The sequence below is a fragment of the Carcharodon carcharias genome, chromosome X (assembly GCF_017639515.1).
Source record: "Carcharodon carcharias isolate sCarCar2 chromosome X, sCarCar2.pri, whole genome shotgun sequence".
Lineage (NCBI taxonomy): Eukaryota > Metazoa > Chordata > Chondrichthyes > Lamniformes > Lamnidae > Carcharodon > Carcharodon carcharias.
In genome coordinates this window covers 14695366-14718604 of record NC_054507.1, presented here as the reverse complement: position 1 = coordinate 14718604, position 23239 = coordinate 14695366, and positions in this window count along the sequence as shown.

Below are 23239 nucleotides of genomic sequence, written 5' to 3'. Positions count from 1 at the left end.
ACATTCTCTGTCACACCCCCTATCACACTCTCTCGTTCACACACTCTGTCACAAACCCTATCACAATCTCTCGATCACACTTTATGTCAAACTCTCTGTCACGCTCTCTCGATCACACTCTCTGTCAAACCCCCATCACACTCGCTCGATGACACTCTCTGTCACACTCCCTCTCACGCTCTCTCGATCACACTCTCTGTCACACCCCCTATCACAAATGTTCGATCACACTCTCTGTCACACCCCATATAACACTTGCTCGATCACACTCTCTGTCACATCTCCTATCACACTCTCTCTCTCACACTCTGTCACACTCCATGTCACACTCTCTCGATCACAATCTCTGTCAAAACTCCTGTCGCACTTTCTTGATCACACTCTCTGTCACACCCCATTTCACGCTCTCTCAATCACACTCTCCGTCACAGTCTCTGTCACACTCCCTCGATCACACTCTCTGTCACACCACCTGTCACACTCTCTCGATCACACTCTCTGTCACACTCCCTGTCACACTCTCGATCATACTCTCTGTCACACTCCCTGTCAAACTCTCTCGATCACACTCTCTGTCACACCCCCTATCACGCTGTCTCGATCACTCTCTCTTTCACACTCCCTGTCACTCTCTCTCGATCACATTCTCTGTCACACCCCCTGTCACGCTCCCTCGATCATTCTATCTGTCACACTCCCTGTCATGTTCTCTCGATCACATTCTCTGACACTCTCTCTCGATCACACTCTCCCTCACACTCCCTGTCACACTCTCTGATCACACTCTGTCACACCTCCTGTCACACTCTGTCGATCACATTCTCTGTCACACCCCCTGTCACACTCTCTCGATCACATTCTCTGTCACACTCTCTCGATCACACTCTCTGTCACACTCCCTGTCACACTCTCTTGATCACACTCTCTGTCACACCCCCCCATCACGCACTCTCGATCACATTAACGGTCACACCCCCTGTCACAATCTCTCGATCACGCTCTCTGTCACATCACCTGTCACACTCTCTCGATCACACTCTCTGTCACACTCCCTGTCACACTCTCTCGATCACACTCTCTGTCACACCCCCCCCGTCACACGCTCTCGATCACACTCTCTGTCACACTCCCTGTCACACTCTCTCGATCACACTCTCGGTCAAACTCCCTGTCACGCTGTCTCGCTCACACTCTCTGTCACACTCCCTGTCAAACTCTCTCGATCACACTCTCTGTCACACCCCCTATCACGCTGTCTCGATCACTCTCTCTTTCACACTCCCTGTCACTCTCTCTCGATCACATTCTCTGTCACACCCCCTGTCACGCTCCCTCGATCATTCTATCTGTCACACTCCCTGTCATGTTCTCTCGATCACATTCTCTGACACTCTCTCTCGATCACACTCTCCCTCACACTCCCTGTCACACTCTCTGATCACACTCTGTCACACCTCCTGTCACACTCTGTCGATCACATTCTCTGTCACACCCCCTGTCACACTCTCTCGATCACATTCTCTGTCACACCCCCTGTCACACTCTCTCGATCACATTCTCTGTCACACTCTCTCGATCACACTCTCTGTCACACCCCCTGTCATACTCCCTCGATCACACTCTCTGTCACACCCCCTGACACACTCTCTCGATCACACTCTCTGTCACACCCCCTGTCACGAACTCTCAATCACACTCTCTGTCACACTCCCTGTCACACTTTCTCGATCACACTCTGTCACTCTCCCTGTCACGCACTCTCAATCAGACTCTCTGTCACACTCCCTGTCACACTCTCTCGATCACACTCTCTGTCACACTCCCTGTCACACTCTCTCGATCACACTCTCAGTCACACCCCATGTCAAGCACTCTCAATCACACTCTCTGTCACACCCTCCTCACACTCTCTCGATCACATTCTCTGTCACACTCCCTGTCACGCTCTCACAATCACACTCTCTGTCACACCCCATATCATACTCTCTCGATCACACACTCTGTCACAGCCCCTGTCACACTCTCTGTTACACTTCCTGTCACTACCTCTCAATCACACGCTCTGTCACGCCGCCTGTCACGGTCTTTCGATCACATTCTCTGTCACACTCCCTGTCACACTCTCTCGATCACACTCTCTGTCACAGTGCCTGTCACACTCTTTCGATCACATTCTCTGTCACACTCCCTGGCACACTCACTCTCCCACACTTCTGTCAAACTCCGTGTCATACTATCTCGATCAGACTCTCTGTCACACTCCCTGTCACACTCTCTCAATCACAATCTGTCACAGCCCCGTCACAATCTCTCGATCACACTCTCTGTCACACTCCCTGTCACACTCTCTCAATCACACACTCTGTCACACCCGCTATCACACTCTCTTGATCACACGTTCTGTCACACTCTCTGTCACGCTCTCTCGATCACAATCTTTGTCACACCCCCTATCACACTCTCTCGATCACACTCTCTGTCACACTCCCTGTCATGCTCTCTCGATCACACGCTCTGTCACATTCCCTGTCACACTCTCTCGATCACACTCTCTGTCACACTCCCTGTTACGCTCTCTCTCTCACACTCTCTGTCACACTCCATGTCACACTCTCTCGATCACACTCTCTCTCACACTCCCTGTCACACTCTCTCGATCACACTCTCTGTCACACCCCCTATCACACTCCCTCGATCACACTCTCTGTCACACCCCCTATCACACTCTCTCGATCACACACTCTGTCACACACCCTATCACAATCTCTCGATCACACTTTATGTCACACTCTCTGTCACGCTTTCTCGATTACACTCTCTGTCACACCCCCATCACACTCACTCGATGACACTCTCTGTCACACCCCCTATCACAAACGCTCCATCACACTCTCTGTCACACCCCCTATCACACTCGCTCGATCACACTCTCTGTCACACCTCCTAACTCACTCTCTCTCTCACACACTCTGTCAAACTCCATGTCACACTCTTTCGATCACAATCTCTGTCAAAACTCCTGTCGCACTTTCTTGATCACACTCTCTGTCACTCCCCATTTCACGCTCTCTCAATCACACTCTCCTTCACACTCCCTGTCACACTCCCTCGATCACAATCTCTGTCACACCACCTTTCACACTGTCTCAATCACACTCTCTGTCACACTCCCTGTCACACTTTCTCGATCACACTCTGTCACTCTCCCTGTCACGCACTCTCAATCAGACTCTCTGTCACACTCCCTGTCACACTCTCTCGATCACACTCTCTGTCACACTCCCTGTCACACTCTCTCGATCACACTCTCAGTCACACCCCATGTCAAGCACTCTCAATCACACTCTCTGTCACACCCTCCTCACACTCTCTCGATCACATTCTCTGTCACACTCCCTGTCACGCTCTCACAATCACACTCTCTGTCACACCCCATATCATACTCTCTCGATCACACACTCTGTCACAGCCCCTGTCACACTCTCTGTTACACTTCCTGTCACTACCTCTCAATCACACGCTCTGTCACGCCGCCTGTCACGGTCTTTCGATCACATTCTCTGTCACACTCCCTGTCACACTCTCTCGATCACACTCTCTGTCACAGTGCCTGTCACACTCTTTCGATCACATTCTCTGTCACACTCCCTGGCACACTCACTCTCCCACACTTCTGTCAAACTCCGTGTCATACTATCTCGATCAGACTCTCTGTCACACTCCCTGTCACACTCTCTCAATCACAATCTGTCACAGCCCCGTCACAATCTCTCGATCACACTCTCTGTCACACTCCCTGTCACACTCTCTCAATCACACACTCTGTCACACCCGCTATCACACTCTCTTGATCACACGTTCTGTCACACTCTCTGTCACGCTCTCTCGATCACAATCTTTGTCACACCCCCTATCACACTCTCTCGATCACACTCTCTGTCACACTCCCTGTCATGCTCTCTCGATCACACGCTCTGTCACATTCCCTGTCACACTCTCTCGATCACACTCTCTGTCACACTCCCTGTTACGCTCTCTCTCTCACACTCTCTGTCACACTCCATGTCACACTCTCTCGATCACACTCTCTCTCACACTCCCTGTCACACTCTCTCGATCACACTCTCTGTCACACCCCCTATCACACTCCCTCGATCACACTCTCTGTCACACCCCCTATCACACTCTCTCGATCACACACTCTGTCACACACCCTATCACAATCTCTCGATCACACTTTATGTCACACTCTCTGTCACGCTTTCTCGATTACACTCTCTGTCACACCCCCATCACACTCACTCGATGACACTCTCTGTCACACCCCCTATCACAAACGCTCCATCACACTCTCTGTCACACCCCCTATCACACTCGCTCGATCACACTCTCTGTCACACCTCCTAACTCACTCTCTCTCTCACACACTCTGTCAAACTCCATGTCACACTCTTTCGATCACAATCTCTGTCAAAACTCCTGTCGCACTTTCTTGATCACACTCTCTGTCACTCCCCATTTCACGCTCTCTCAATCACACTCTCCTTCACACTCCCTGTCACACTCCCTCGATCACAATCTCTGTCACACCACCTTTCACACTGTCTCAATCACACTCTCTGTCACACTCCCTGTCAAGCTCTCTCGATCACACTCTCCTACACACTCCCTGTCACGCTCCCTCGATCACAATCTCTGTCACACCACCTTTCACACTCTCTCAATCACACTATCTGTCACACTCCCTGTCTCACTCTCTCGATCACACTCTCTGTCACACTCCCTGTCATGCTCTCTTGATCACACTCTCTGTCACATTCCCTGTCACACTCTCTCGATCACATTCTCTGTCACACCCCCTGTCACACTCTCTCGATCACATTCTCTGTCACACTCCCTGTCATGCTCTCTTGATCACACTCTCTGTCACATTCCCTGTCACACTCTCTCGATCACATTCTCTGTCACACCCCCTGTCACACTCTCTCGATCACATTCTCTGTCACACTCTCTCGATCACACTCTCTGTCACACTCCCTGTCACGCTCTCTCGATCACATTCTCGGTCACACCCCCTGTCACAATCTCGCGATCACGTTATCGGTCACACCCCCTGTCACAATCTCTCGATCACACTCTCTGTCAAAACTTCTGTCGCACTTTCTTGATCACACTCTCTGTCACACCTCCCCCGTCACACTCTCTCAATCACACTCTCTGTCACACTCCCTGTCACACTCTCTCGATCACACTCTCTGTCACACTCCCTGTCATGCTCTCTTGATCACACTCTCTGTCACATTCCCTGTCACACTCTCTCGATCACATTCTCTGTCACACCCCCTGTCACACTCTCTCGATCACACTCTCTGTCACACTCCCTGTCATGCTCTCTTGATCACACTCTCTGTCACATTCCCTGTCACACTCTCTCGATCACATTCTCTGTCACACCCCCTGTCACACTCTCTGTCACACCCCCTGTCACACTCTCTCGATCATACTCTCTGTCACACCCCCTGTCACGAACTCTCAATCACACTCTCTGTCACACTCCCTGTCACACTCTCTCGATCACACTCTCTGTCACACTCCCTGTCACACTCTCTCGATCACACTCTCTGTCACACCCCATGTCAAGCACTCTCAATCACACTCTCTGTCACACCCTCCTCACACTGTCTCGATCACATTCTCTGTCACACTCCCTGTCACGCTCTCACAATCACACTCTCTGTCACACCCCATATCATACTCTCTCGATCAAACACTCTGTCACAGCCCCTGTCACACTCTCTGTTACAATTCCTGTCACCACCTCTCAATCACACGCTCTGTCACGCCGCCTGTCACGCTCTTTCGATCACATTCTCTGTCACACTCCCTGTCACAATCTCTCGATCACACTCTCTGTCACACTCCCTGTCACGCTCTCTCGATCACACTCTCTGTCACACTCCCTGTCACACTCTCTCGATCACACTCTCTGTCACACCTCCCCCGTCACATGCTCTCGATCACACTCTCTGTCACACTCCCTGTCACACTCTCTCGATCACACTCTCGGTCAAACTCCCTGTCACGCTCTCTCGATCACACTCTCTGTCACACCCCCTGTCATACTCCCTCGATCACACTCTCTGTCACACCCCCTGTCACACTCTCTCGATCATACTCTCTGTCACACCCCCTGTCACGAACTCTCAATCACACTCTCTGTCACACCCTCCTCACACTCTCTCGATCACATTCTCTGTCACACTCCCTGTCACGCTCTCACAATCACACTCTCTGTCACACCCCATATCATACTCTCTCGATCACACACTCTGTCACTGCCCCTGTCACACTCTCTGTTACAATTCCTGTCACCACCTCTCAATCACACGCTCTGTCACGCCGCCTGTCACGCTCTTTCGATCACATTCTCTGTCACACTCCCTGTCACACTCTCTCGATCACACTCTCTGTCACAGTCCCTGTCACACTCTTTCGATCACATTCTCTGTCATACTCCCTATCACACTCTCTCGATCACACACTCTGTCACAAACCCTATCACAATCTCTCGATCATACTTTATGTCAAACTCTCTGTCACGCTCTCTCGATCACACTCTCTGTCAAACCCCCATCACACTCGCTCGATGACACTCTCTGTCACACTCCCTCTCAAGCTCTCTCGATCACACTCTCTGTCACACCCCCTATCACAAATGCTCGATCACACTCTCTGTCACACCCCATATCACACTCGCTCGATCACACTCTCTGTCACACCTCCTATCACACTCTCTCTCTCACACTCTGTCACACTCCATGTCACACTCTCTCGATCACACTCTCTGTCACACTCCCTGTCACACTCTCTCGATCATACTCCCTGTCACACTCCCTGTCAAAATCTCTCGATCACACCCTCTGTCACACCCCCTATCACACTCTCTCGATCACATTCTCTGTCACACCCCCTATCACACTCTCTCGATCACACACTCTGTCACAAACCCTATCACAATCTCTCGATCACACTTTATGTCAGACTCTCTGTCACGCTCTCTCGATCACACTCTCTGTCAAACCCCCATCACACTCGCTCGATGACACTCTCTGTCACACTCCCTCTCACGCTCTCTCGATCACACTCTCTGTCACACCCCCTATCACAAACGCTCGATCACACTCTCTGTCACACCCCATATCACACTCGCTCGATCACACTCTCTGTCACACCTTCTATCACTCTCTCTCTCACACTCTGTCACACTCCATGTCACACTCTCTCGATCACAATCTCTGTCAAAAATTCTGTCGCAATTTCTTGATCACACTCTCTGTCACACCCCATTTCACGCTCTCTCGATCACACACTCTGTCACAAACCCTATCACAATCTCTCGATCACACTTTATGTCAAACTCTCTGTCACGCTCTCTCGATCACACTCTCTGTCAAACCCCCATCACACTCGCTCGATGACACTCTCTGTCACACTCCCTCTCACGCTCTCTCAATCACACTCTCTGTCACACCCCCTATCACAAACGCTCGATCACACTCTCTGTCACACCCCATATCACACTCGCTCGATCACAGTCTCTGTCACACCTCCTATCACACTCTCTCTCTCACACTCTGTCACACTCCATGTCACACTCTCTCGATCACAATCTCTGTCAAAAATCCTGTCGCAATTTCTTGATCACACTCTCTGTCACACCCCATTTCACGCTCTCTCAATCACACTCTCCGTCACAGTCTCTGTCACACTCCCTCGATCACACTCTCTGTCACACCACCTGTCACACTCTCTCGATCACACTCTCTGTCACACTCCCTGTCACACTCTCGATCATACTCTCTGTCACACTCCCTGTCAAACTCTCTCGATCACACTCTCTGTCACACCCCCTATCACGCTGTCTCGATCACTCTCTCTTTCACACACCCTGTCACTCTCTCTCGATCACATTCTCTGTCACACCCCCTGTCACGCTCCCTCGATCATTCTATCTGTCACACTCCCTGTCATGTTCTCTCGATCACACTCTCCCTCACACTCCCTGTCACACTCTCTGATCACACTCTGTCACACCTCCTGTCACACTCTCTCGATCACATTCTCTGTCACACCCCCTGTCACACTCTCTCGATCACACTCTCTGTCACACTCCCTGTCACGCTCTCTTGATCACACTCTCTGTCACATTCCCTGTCACACTCTGTCGATCACATTCTATGTCACACCCCCTGTCACACTCTCTCGATCACATTCTCTGTCACACTCTCTCGATCACATCTCTGTCACACTCCCTGTCACACTCTCTTGATCACACTCTCTGTCACACCCCCCCATCACGCTCTCTCGATCACATTATCGGTCACACCCCCTGTCACAATCTCTCGATCACACTCTCTGTCACACCTCCCCCGTCACACACTCTCGATCACACTCTCTGTCACACTCCCTGTCACACTCTCTCGATCGCACTCTCGGTCAAACTCCCTGTCACGCTCTCTCGATCACACTCTCTGTCACACCCCCTGTCATACTCCCTCGATCACACTCTCTGTCACACCCACTGTCACACTCTCTCGATCATACTCTCTGTCACACCCCCTGTCACGAACTCTCAATCACACTCTCTGTCACACTCCCTGTCACACTTTCTCAATCACACTCTGTCACTCTCCCTGTCACGCACTCTCAATCAGACTCTCTGTCACACTCCCTGTCACACTCTCTCGATCACACTCTCTGTCACACTCCCTGTCACACTCTCTCGATCACACACTCTGCCACACCCCATGTCAAGCACTCTCAATCACACTCTCTGTCACACCCTCCTCACACTCTCTCGATCACATTCTCTGTCACACTCCCTGTCACGCTCTCACAATCACACTCTCTGTCACACCCCATATCATACTCTCTCGATCACACACTCTGTCACTGCCCCTGTCACACTCTCTGTTACAATTCCTGTCACCACCTCTCAATCACACGCTCTGTCACGCCGCCTGTCACGTTCTTTCGATCAAATTCTCTGTCACACTCCCTGTCACACTCTCTCGATCACACTCTCTGTCACAGTCCCTGTCACACTCTTTCGATCACATTCTCTGTCACACTCCCTATCACACTCTCTCGATCACACACTCTGTCACAAACCCTATCACAATCTCTCGATCATACTTTATGTCAAACTCTCTGTCACGCTCTCTCGATCACACTCTCTGTCAAACCCCCATCACACTCGCTCGATGACACTCTCTGTCACACTCCCTCTCACGCTCTCTCGATCACACTCTCTGTCACACCCCCTATCACAAATGCTCGATCACACCCTCTGTCACACCCCATATCACACTCGCTAGATCACACTCTCTGTCACACCTCCTATCACACTCTCCCTCTCACACTCTGTCACACTCCATGTCACACTCTCTCGATCACACTCTCTGTCACACTCCCTGTCACACTCTCTCGATCATACTCTCTGTCACAGTCCCTGTCAAAATCTCTCGATCACACCCTCTGTCACACCCCCTATCACACTCTCTCGATCACATTCTCTGTCACACCCCCTATCACACTCTCTCGATCACACACTCTGTCACAAACCCTATCACAATCTCTCGATCACACTTTATGTCAAACTCTCTGTCACGCTCTCTCGATCACACTCTCTGTCAAACCCCCATCACACTCGCTCGATGACACTCTCTGTCACACTCCCTCTCACGCTCTCTCGATCACACTCTCTGTCACACCCCCTATCACAAACGCTCGATCACACTCTCTGTCACACCCCATATCACACTCGCTCGATCACACTCTCTGTCACACCTCCTATCACACTCTCTCTCTCACACTCTGTCACACTCCATGTCACACTCTCTCGATCACAATCTCTGTCAAAAATCCTGTCGCAATATCTTGATCACACTCTCTGTCACACCCCATTTCACGCTCTCTCAATCACACTCTCCGTCACAGTCTCTGTCACACTCCCTCGATCACACTCTCTGTCACACTCCCTGTCACACTCTCGATCATACTCTCTGTCACACTCCCTGTCAAACTCTCTCGATCACACTCTCTGTCACACCCCCTATCACGCTGTCTCGATCACTCTCTCTTTCACACACCCTGTCACTCTCTCTCGATCACATTCTCTGTCACACCCCCTGTCACGCTCCCTCGATCATTCTATCTGTCACACTCCCTGTCATGTTCTCTCGATCACACTCTCCCTCACACTCCCTGTCACACTCTCTGATCACACTCTGTCACACCTCCTGTCACACTCTCTCGATCACATTCTCTGTCACACCCCCTGTCACACTCTCTCGATCACACTCTCTGTCACACTCCCTGTCACGCTCTCTTGATCACACTCTCTGTCACATTCCCTGTCACACTCTGTCGATCACATTTTCTGTCACACCCCCTGTCACACTCTCTCGATCACATTCTCTGTCACACTCTCTCGATCACATCTCTGTCACACTCCCTGTCACACTCTCTTGATCACACTGTCTGTCACACCCCCCCATCACGCTCTCTCGATCACATTATCGGTCACACCCCCTGTCACAATTTCTCGATCACGCTCTCTGTCACATCACCTGTCACACTCTCTCGATCACACTCTCTGTCACACTCCCTGTCACGCTCTCTCGATCACACTCTCTGTCACACTCCCTGTCACACTCTCTCGATCACACTCTCTGTCACACCTCCCCCGTCACATGCTCTCGATCACACGCTCTGTCACACTCCCTGTCACACTCTCTCGATCACACTCTCGGTCAAACTCCCTGTCACGCTCTCTCGATCACACTCTCTGTCACACCCCCTGTCATACTCCCTCGATCACACTCTCTGTCACACCCCCTGTCACACTCTCTCGATCATACTCTCTGTCACACCCCCTGTCACGAACTCTCAATCACACTCTCTGTCACACTCCCTGTCACACTTTCTCGATCACACTCTGTCACTCTCCCTGTCACGCACTCTCAATCAGACTCTCTGTCACACTCCCTGTCACACTCTCTCGATCACACTCTCTGTCACACTCCCTGTCACACTCTCTCGATCACACTCTCTGTCACACCCCCTGTCATACTCCCTCGATCACACTCTCTGTCACACCCCCTGTCACACTCTCTCGATCATACTCTCTGTCACACCCCCTGTCACGAACTCTCAATCACACTCTCTGTCACACTCCCTGTCACACTTTCTCGATCACACTCTGTCACTCTCCCTGTCACGCACTCTCAATCAGACTCTCTGTCACACTCCCTGTCACACTCTCTCGATCACACTCTCTGTCACACTCCCTGTCACACTCTCTCGATCACACTCTCTGTCACACCCCATGTCAAGCACTCTCAATCACACTCTCTGTCACACCCTCCTCACACTCTCTCGATCACATTCTCTGTCACACTCCCTGTCACGCTCTCACAATCACACTCTCTGTCACACCCCATATCATACTCTCTCGATCACACACTCTGTCACTGCCCCTGTCACACTCTCTGTTACAATTCCTGTCACCACCTCTCAATCACACGCTCTGTCACACCGCCTGTCACGCTCTTTCGATCACATTCTCTGTCACACTCCCTGTCACACTCTCTCGATCACACTCTCTGTCACAGTCCCTGTCACACTCTTTCGATCACATTCTCTGTCACACTCCCTATCACACTCTCTCGATCACACTCTCTGTCACACCCCCATCACACTCTCTCGATCACACACTCTGTCACACACCCTATCACAATCTCTCGATCACACTTTATGTCACACTCTCTGTCACACCCCCATCACACTTGCTCGATGATACTCTCTGTCGCACTCCCTGTCACGCTCTCTCGATCACTCTCTCTGTCACACCCCCATCACAAATGTTCGATAACACTCTCTGTCACTCCCCCTATCACACTCGCTCGATCACACTCTCTGTCAAACCTCCTATCACACTCTCTCTCTCACACACTCTGTCACACTCCCTGTCACACTCTCTCGATCACACTCTGTCACTCTCCCTGTCACACACTCTCAATCAGACTCTCTGTCACACTCCCTGTCACACTCTCTCGATCACACTCTCTGTCACACCCTCGTCACAGTCTCTCGATCACACTCTCTGTCACACCCCATGTCAAGCACTCTCAATCACACGCTCTGTCACACCCCATATCATACTCTCTCGATCACACACTCTGTCACAGCCCCTGTCACACTCTCTGTTACACTTCCTGTCACCACCTCTCAATCACACGCTCTGTCACGCCACTTGCCACGCTCTTTCGATCACATTCTCTGTCACACTCCCTGTCACACTCTTTCGATCACACTCTCTGTCACAGTCCCTGTCACACTCTTTCGATCACATTCTCTGTCACACTCCCTGGCACACTCACTCTCCCACACTTCTGTCAAACTCCGTGTCAGACTATCTCGATCAGACTCTCTGTCACACTCCCTGTCACACTCTCTGAATCACACTCTGTCACAGCCCCGTCACAATCTCTCGATCACACACTCTGTCACACCCGCTATCACACTCTCTCAATCACACACTCTGTCACACCCGCTATCACACTCTCTTGATCACACTTTCTGTCACACTCTCTGTCACGCTCTCTCGATCACAATCTCTGTCACACCCCCTATCACACTCTCTCGATCACACTCTCTGTCACAGTCCCTGTCACACTCTTTCGATCACATTCTCTGTCACACTCCCTGGCACACTCACTCTCTCACACTTCTGTCAAACTCCGTGTCATACTATCTCAACCAGACTCTCTGTCACACTCCCTGTCACACTCTCTCAATCACACTCTGTCACAGCCCCGTCACAATCTCTCGATCACACTCTCTGTCACACTCCCTGTCACACTCTCTCGATCACACTCTCTGTCACACCACCTATCACACTCTCTCGATCACACTCTCTGTCACACCCCCTATCACACTCTCTCGATCACACACTCTGTCACACCCGCTATTACACTCGCTTGATCACACTTTCTGTCACACTCTCTGTCACGCTCTCTCGATCACAATCTCTGTCACACCCCCTATCACACTCTCTCGATCACACACTCTGTCACACACCCTATCACAATCTCTCGATCACACTTTATGTCACACTCTCTGTCACACCCCCATCACAAACGCTCGATAACACTCTCTGTCACTCCCCCTATCACACTCGCTCGATCACACTCTCTGTCACACCTCCTATCACACTCTCTCTCTCACACACTCTGTCACACTCCATGTCACACTCTTTCGATCAAAATCTGTGTCAAAATTACTGTCGCACTTTCTTGATCACACTCTCTGTCACACCCCATTTCACGCTCTCTCAATCACACTCTCTGTCACACTCCCTGTCAAGCTCTCTCGATCACACTCTCTGTCACACTCCCTGTCACACTCTCTCGATCACACTCTCCGTCACAGTCCCTGTCACACTCCCTCGATCACACTCTCTGTCACACCACCTTTCACACTCTCTCAATCAAACTCTCTGTCACACTCCCTGTCAAGCTCTCTCGATCACACTCTCTGTCACACTCCCTGTCACACTCTCTCGATCACACTCTCTGTCACACTCCCTGTCACGCTCTCTCGATCACACTTTCTGTCACACCCCCATCACAAACGCTCGATCACACCCTCTGTCACACTCCCTGTCACACTCCCTGGATCACACTCTCTGTCACACCTCCTGTCACACTCTCTCGTTCACATTCTCTGTCACACTCTCTCGATCACACTCTCTGTCACACTCCCTGTCACACTCTCTCGATCACACTCTCTGTCACACTCCCTGTCACGCTCTCTCGATCACACTTTCTGTCACACCCCCATCACAAATGCTCGATCACACCCTCTGTCACACTCCCTGTCACACTCCCTCGATCACACTCTCTGTCACACCTCCTGTCACACTCTCTCGATCACATTCTCTGTCAAACTCTCTCGATCACACTCGCTGTCACAACTCCTATCACACTCTCTCTCTCACATTCTCTGTCACCCTCCCTGTCATACTATCTCGATCACACTCTCTGTCAGACTCCATGTCACACTCTCTCGATCACACTCTCTATCACAGCCCTGTCACAATCTCTCGATCACACTCTCTGTCACACTCCTGTCACACTCTCTCGATCACACCCTCTTTCACACCCCCTATCACACTCTCTCGATCACACTCTCTGTCACCCCCCCGTCACACGCTCTCGATCACACTCTCTGTCACACTCCCTGTCACACTCTCTCTCTCACACTCTCTGTCACACTCCCTATCACACTCTCTCAATCACACTCTGTCACAACCCCTATCACAATCTCTCGATCACACTCTCTGTCACACCCCCTGTCACAATCTCTCGATCACACTCTCTGTCACACCCCCTGTCACACTCTCTCGATCATACTCTCTGTCATACCCGCGTCATGCCCTCGATCACACTGTCTGTCACAATCCCTGTCACACTCACTCGATCACACTCTCTGTCACACCCCCTGTCACGAACTCTCAATCACACTCTCTGTCACAGTCCCTGTCACACACTTTCGATCACACTCTCTGTCACACCCCCTATCACACTCTCTCGATCACACTCTCTGTCACAGTCCCTGTCACACTCTCTCGATCACATTCTCTGTCACACTCCCTGGCACACTCACTCTCTCACACTTCTGTCAAACTCCGTGTCATACTATCTCGATCAGACTCTCTGTCACACTCCCTGTCACACTCTCTCGATCACACTCTGTCACAGCCCCGTCACAATCTCTCGATCACACTCTCTGTCAGACTCCCTGTCACACTCTCTCGATCACACTCTCTGTCACACCCCCTATCACACTCTCTCGATCACGCTCTCTGTCACACCCCCTATCACACTCTCTCGATCACACACTCTGTCACACCCGCTATTACACTCGCTTGATCACACTTTCTGTCACACTCTCTGTCACGGTCTCTCGATCACAATCTCTGTCACACCCTCTATCACACTCTCTCGAACACACTCTCTGTCACACTCCCTGTTACGCTCTCTCTCTCGCACTCTCTGTCACACCCCCTATCACACTCTAGGGATCACACTCTCTGTCACACCCCCATCACATTCTCTCGATCACACACTCTGTCACACACCCTATCACAATCTCTCGATCACACTTTATGTCACACTCTCTGTCACACCCCCATCACACTCGCTCGATGACACTCTCTGTCGCACTCCCTGTCACGCTCTCTCGATCACTCTCTCTGTCACACCCCCATCACAAACGTTCGATCACACTCTCTGTCACACCCCCTATCACACTCTCTCGATCACACTCTCTGTCACACCCCCATCACACTCTCTCGATCACACACTCTGTCACACACCCTATCACAATCTCTCTATCACACTTTATGTCACACTCTCTGTCACACCCCCATCACACTCGCTCGATGACAGTCTCTGTCGCACTCCCTGTCACGCTCTCTCGATCACTCTCTCTGTCACACCCCCATCACAAACGCTCGATAACACTCTCTGTCACTCCCCCTATCACACTCGCTCGATCACACTCTCTGTCACACCTCCTATCACACTCTCTCTCTCACACACTCTGTCACACTCCCTGTCACACTCTCTCGATCACACTCTGTCACTCTCCCTGTCACGCACTCTCAATCAGACTCTCTGTCACACTCCCTGTCACACTCTCTCGATCACACTCTCTGTCACACCCTCGTCACAGTCTCTCGATCACACTCTCTGTCACACCCCATGTCAAGCACTCTCAATCACACGCTCTGTCACACCCCATATCATCCTCTCTCGATCACACACTCTGTCACAGCCCCTGTCACACTCTCTGTTACACTTCCTGTCACCACCTCTCAATCACACGCTCTGTCACGCCACGTGCCACGCTCTTTCGATCACATTCTCTGTCACCCTCCCTGTCACACTCTCTCGATCACACTCTCTGTCCCAGTCCCTGTCACACTCTTTCGATCACATTCTCTGTCACACTCCCTGGCACACTCACTCTCCCACACTTCTGTCAAACTCCGTGTCAGACTATCTCGATCAGACTCTCTGTCACACTCCCTGTCACACTCTCTCAATCACACTCTGTCACAGCCCCGTCACAATCTCTCGATCACACTCTCTGTCACACTCCCTGTCACACTCTCTCAATCACACACTCTGTCACACCCGCTATCACACTCTCTTGATCACACGTTCTGTCACACTCTCTGTCACGCTCTCTCGATCACAATCTCTGTCACACCCCCTATCACACTCTCTCGATCACACTCTCTGTCACAGTCCCTGTCACACTCTTTCGATCACATTCTCTGTCACACTCCCTGGCACACTCACTCTCTCACACTTCTGTCAAACTCCGTGTCATACTATCTCGATCAGACTCTCTGTCACACTCCCTGTCACACTCTCTCAATCACACTCTGTCACAGCCCCATCACAATCTCTCGATCACACTCTCTGTCACACTCCCTGTCACACTCTCTCGATCACACTCTCTGTCACACCGCCTATCACACTCTCTCGATCACACTCTCTGTCACACCCCCTATCACACTCTCTCGATCACACACTCTGTCACACCCGCTATTACACTCGCTTGATCACACTTTCTGTCACACTCTCTGTCACGCTCTCTCGATCACACTCTCTGTCACACCCCCTATCACACTCTCTCGATCACACACTCTGTCACACACCCTATCACAATCTCTCGATCACACTTTATGTCACACTCTCTGTCACACCCCCATCACACTCGCTCGATGACACTCTCTGTCGCACTCCCTGTCACACTCTCTCGATCACTCTCTCTGTCACACCCCCATCACAAACGCTCGATAACACTCTCTGTCACTCCCCCTATCACACTCGCTCGATCACACTCTCTGTCACACCTCCTATCACACTCTCTCTCTCACACACTCTGTCACACTCACTGTCACACTCTCTCGATCACACTCTGTCACTCTCCCTGTCACGCACTCTCAATCAGACTCTCGGTCACACTCCCTGTCACACTCTCTCGATCACACTCTCTGTCACACCCTCGTCACACTCTCTCGATCACACTCTCTGTCACACCCCATGTCAAGCACTCTCAATCACACTCTCTGTCACACCCTCCTCACACTCTCTCGATCACAATCTCTGTCACTCCCGCTATCACACTCTCTCGATCACACGCTCTGTCACACTCCCTGTCACACTCTCTCAATCACACTCTCTGTCACACTCCCTGTCACACTCTCTCGATCACACTCTCTGTCACACTCCCTGTCACGCTCTCTCGATCACACTTTCTGTCACACCCCCATCACAAGTGCTCGATCACACCCTCTGTCACACTCCCTCGATCACACTCTCTGTCACACATCCTGTCACGCTCTCTTGATCACATTCTCGGTCACACCCCCTTTCACAATCTCTCGATCACGCTCTCTGTCACGTCTCCTGTCACACTCTCTCGATCACACTCTCTGTCACACCCCCTGTCATACTCCCTCGATCACACTCTCTGTCACACCCCCTGTCACACTCTCTCGATCACACTCTCTGTCATACCCGCGTCATGCCCTCGATCACACTCTCTGTCACAATCCCTGTCACACTCACTTGATCACACTCTCTGTCACACCCCCTGTCACGAACTCTCAATCACACTCTCTGTCACACTCCCTGTCACACACTTTCGGTCACTCTATGTCACACTCCCTGTCACGCACTCTCGATCAGATGCTCTGTCACACCCCCTGTCACACTCTCTCGATCACACTCTCTGTCACAGTACCTGTCACACTCTTTCGATCACATTCTCTGTCACACTCCCTGGCACACTCACTCTCTCACACTTCTGTCAAACTCTGTGTCATACTATCTCGATCAGACTCTCTGTCACACTCCCTGTCACACTCTCTCAATCACACTCTGTCAGAGCCCCGTCACAATCTCTCGATCACACTCTCTGTCACACTCCCTGTCACACTCTCTCGATCACACTCTCTGTCACACCCCCATCACACTCTCTCGATCACACTCTCTGTCACACCCCCTATCACATCTCTCGATCACACACTCTGTCACACCCGCTATTACACTCGCTTGATCACACTTTCTGTCACACTCTCTGTCACGCTCTCTCGATCACAATCTCTGTCACACCCCCTATCACACTCTCTCGATCACACTCTCTGTCACACTCCCTGTTACGCTCTCTCTCTCGCACTCTCTGTCACACCCGCTATCACACTCTAGCGATCACACTCTCTTTCACACTCCCTGTCACGCTCTCTCGATCACACTCTCTCTCACACTCCCTGTCACACTCTCTCGATCACACCCTCTGTCACACCCCCATCACACTCTCTCGATCACACACTCTGTCACACACTCTATCACAATCTCTCGATCACACTTTATGTCACACTCTCTGTCACACCCCCATCACACTCGCTCGATGACACTCTCTGTCGCACTCCCTGTCACGCTCTCCCGATCACTCTCTCTGTCACACCCCCATCACAAACGCTCGATAACACTCTCTGTCACTCCCCCTATCACACTCGCTCGATCACACACTCTGTCACACCTCCTATCACACTCTCTCTCTCACACACTCTGTCACACTCACTGTCACACTCTCTCGATCACACTCTGTCACTCTCCCTGTCACGCACTCTCAATCAGACTCTCTGTCACACTCCCTGTCACACTCTCTCGATCACACTCTCTGTCACACCCTCGTCACAGTCTCTCGATCACACTCTCTGTCACACCCCATGTCAAGCACTCTCAATCACACGCTCTGTCACACCCCATATCATCCTCTCTCGATCACACACTCTGTCACAGCCCCTGTCACACTCTCTGTTACACTTCCTGTCACCACCTCTCAATCACACGCTCTGTCACGCCACGTGCCACGATCTTTCGATCACATTCTCTGTCACACTCCCTGTCACACTCTCTCGATCACACTCTCTGTCCCAGTCCCTGTCACACTCTTTCGATCACATTCTCTGTCACACTCCCTGGCACACTCACTCTCCCACACTTCTGTCAAACTCCGTGTCAGACTATCTCGATCAGACTCTCTGTCACACTCCCTGTCACACTCTCTCAATCACACTCTGTCACAGCCCCGTCACAATCTCTCGATCACACTCTCTGTCACACTCCCTGTCACACTCTCTCAATCACACACTCTGTCACACCCGCTATCACACTCTCTTGATCACACGTTCTGTCACACTCCCTGTCACGCCCTCTCAATCAGACTCTCTGTCACACTCCCTGTCACACTCTCTCGATCACACTCTCTGTCACACCCTCGTCACACTCTCTCGATCACACTCTCTGTCACACCCCATGTCAAGCACTCTCAATCACACTCTCTGTCACACCCTCCTCACACTCTCTCGATCACATTCTCTGTCACACTCCCTGTCACGCTCTCACAATCACACTCTCTGTCACACCCCATATCATACTCTCTCGATCACACACTCTGTCACAGCCCCTGTCACACTCTCTGTTACAATTCCTGTCACCACCTCTCAATCACACGCACTGTCACGCCGCCTGTCACGCTCTTTCGATCACATTCTCTGTCACACTCCCTTTCACACTCTCTCGATCACACTCTCTGTCACAGTCCCTGTCACAATCTTTTGATCATATTCTCTGTCACACTCCCTGGCACACTCACTCTCCCACACTTCTGTCAAACTCCGTGTCATACTATCTCGATCAGACTCTCTGTCACACTCCCTGTCACACTCTCTCAATCACACTCTGTCACAGCCCCGTCACAATCTCTCGATCACACTCTCTGTCACACTCCCTGTCACACTCTCTCAATCACACACTCTGTCACACCCGCTATCACACTCTCTTGATCACACGTTCTGTCACACTCTCTGTCACGCTCTCTCGATCACAATCTCTGTCACTCCCGCTATCACACTCTCTCGATCACACGCTCTGTCACACTCCCTGTCACACTCTCTCAATCACACTCTCTGTCACACTCCCTGTCACACTCTCTCGATCACACTCTCTGTCACACTCCCTGTCACGCTCTCTCGATCACACTTTCTGTCACACCCCCATCACAAGTGCTCGATCACACCCTCTGTCACACTCCCTCGATCACACTCTCTGTCACACATCCTGTCATGCTCTCTTGATCACATTCTCGGTCACACCCCCTTTCACAATCTCTCGATCACGCTCTCTGTCACGTCTCCTGTCACACTCTCTAGATCACACTCTCTGTCACACCCCCTGTCATACTCCCTCGATCACACTCTCTGTCACACCCCCTGTCACACTCTCTCGATCACACTCTCTGTCATACCCGCGTCATGCCCTCGATCACACTCTCTGTCACAATCCCTGTCACACTCACTTGATCACACTCTCTGTCACACCCCCTGTCACGAACTCTCAATCACACTCTCTGTCACACTCCCTGTCACACACTTTCGATCACTCTATGTCACTCTCCCTGTCACGCACTCTCGATCAGACGCTCTGTCACACCCCCTGTCACACTCTCTCGATCACACTCTCTGTCACAGTACCTGTCACACTCTTTCGATCACATTCTCTGTCACACTCCCTGGCACACTCACTCTCTCACACTTCTGTCAAACTCTGTGTCATACTATCTCGATCAGAATCTCTGTCACACTCCCTGTCACACTCTCTCAATCACACTCTGTCACAGCCCCGTCACAATCTCTCGATCACACTCTCTGTCACACTCCCTGTCACACTCTCTCGATCACACTCTCTGTCACACCCCCTATCACACTCTCTCGATCACACTCTCTGTCACACCCCCTATCACATCTCTCGATCACACACTCTGTCACACCCGCTATTACACTCGCTTGATCACACTTTCTGTCACACTCTCTGTCACGCTCTCTCGATCACAATCTCTGTCACACCCCCTATCACACTCTCTCGATCACACTCTCTGTCACACTCCCTGTTACGCTCTCTCTCTCGCACTCTCTGTCACACCCCCTATCACACTCTAGCGATCACACTCTCTTTCACACTCCCTGTCACGCTCTCTCGATCACACTCTCTCTCACACTCCCTGTCACACTCTCTCGATCACACCCTCTGTCACACCCCCTATCACACTCTCTCGATCACACTCTCTGTCACACCCCCATCACACTCTCTCGATCACACACTCTGTCACACACCCTATCACAATCTCTCGATCACACTTTATGTCACACTCTCTGTCACACCCCCATCACACTCGCTCGATGACACTCTCTGTCGCACTCCCTGTCACGCTCTCCCGATCACTCTCTCTGTCACACCCCCATCACAAACGCTCGATAACACTCTCTGTCACTCCCCCTATCACACTCGCTCGATCACACTCTCTGTCACACCTCCTATCACACTCTCTCTCTCACACACTCTGTCACACTCACTGTCACACTCTCTCGATCACACTCTGTCACTCTCCCTGTCACGCACTCTCAATCAGACTCTCTGTCACACTCCCTGTCACACTCTCTCGATCGCACTCTCTGTCAGACCCTCGTCACAGTCTCTCGATCACACTCTCTGTCACACCCCATGTCAAGCACTCTCAATCACACGCTCTGTCACACCCCATATCATCCTCTCTCGATCACACACTCTGTCACAGCCCCTGTCACACTCTCTGTTACACTTCCTGTCACCACCTCTCAATCACACGCTCTGTCACGCCACGTGCCACGCTCTTTCGATCACATTCTCTGTCACACTCCCTGTCACACTCTCTCGATCACACTCTCTGTCCCAGTCCCTGTCACACTCTTTCGATCACATTCTCTGTCACACTCCCTGGCACACTCACTCTCCCACACTTCTGTCAAACTCCGTGTCAGACTATCTCGATCAGACTCTCTGTCACACTCCCTGTCACACTCTCTCAATCACACTCTGTCACAGCCCCGTCACAATCTCTCGATCACACTCTCTGTCACACTCCCTGTCACACTCTCTCAATCACACACTCTGTCACACCCGCTATCACACTCTCTTGATCACACGTTCTGTCACACTCTCTGTCACGCTCTCTCGATCACAATCTCTGTCACACCCCCTATCACACTCTCTCGATCACACTCTCTGTCACAGTCCCTGTCACACTCTTTCGATCACATTCTCTGTCACACTCCCTGGCACACTCACTCTCTCACACTTCTGTCAAACTCCGTGTCATACTATCTCGATCAGACTCTCTGTCACACTCCCTGTCACACTCTCTCAATCACACTCTGTCACAGCCCCATCACAATCTCTCGATCACACTCTCTGTCACACTCCCTGTCACACTCTCTCGATCACACTCTCTGTCACACCGCCTATCACACTCTCTCGATCACACTCTCTGTCACACCCCCTATCACACTCTCTCGATCACACACTCTGTCACACCCGCTATTACACTCGCTTGATCACACTTTCTGTCACACTCTCTGTCATGCTCTCTCGATCACACTCTCTGTCACACCCCCTATCACACTCTCTCGATCACACACTCTGTCACACACCCTATCACAATCTCTCGATCACACTTTATGTCACACTCTCTGTCACACCCCCATCACACTCGCTCGATGACACTCTCTGTCGCACTCCCTGTCACGCTCTCTCGATCACTCTCTCTGTCACACCCCCATCACAAACGCTCGATAACACTCTCTGTCACTCCCCCATCACACTCGCTCGATCACACTCTCTGTCACACCTCCTATCACAATCTCTCTCTCACACACTCTGTCACACTCCATGTCACACTCTTTCGATCAAAATTTCTGTCAAAATTACTGTCGCACTTTCTCGATCACACTCTCTGTCACACCCCATTTCACGCTCTCTCAATCACACTCTCCGTCACAGACCCTGTCACACTCCCTCGATCACACTCTCTGTCACACCACCTTTCACACTCTCTCAATCACACTCTCTGTCACACTCCCTGTCAAGCTCTCTCGATCACACTCTCTGTCACACCCCCATCACACTCTCTCGATCACAATTTCTGTCACACTCTCTGTCACGTTATCTCGATCACAATCTCTGTCACACCCCCTATCACACTCTCTCGATCACAATCT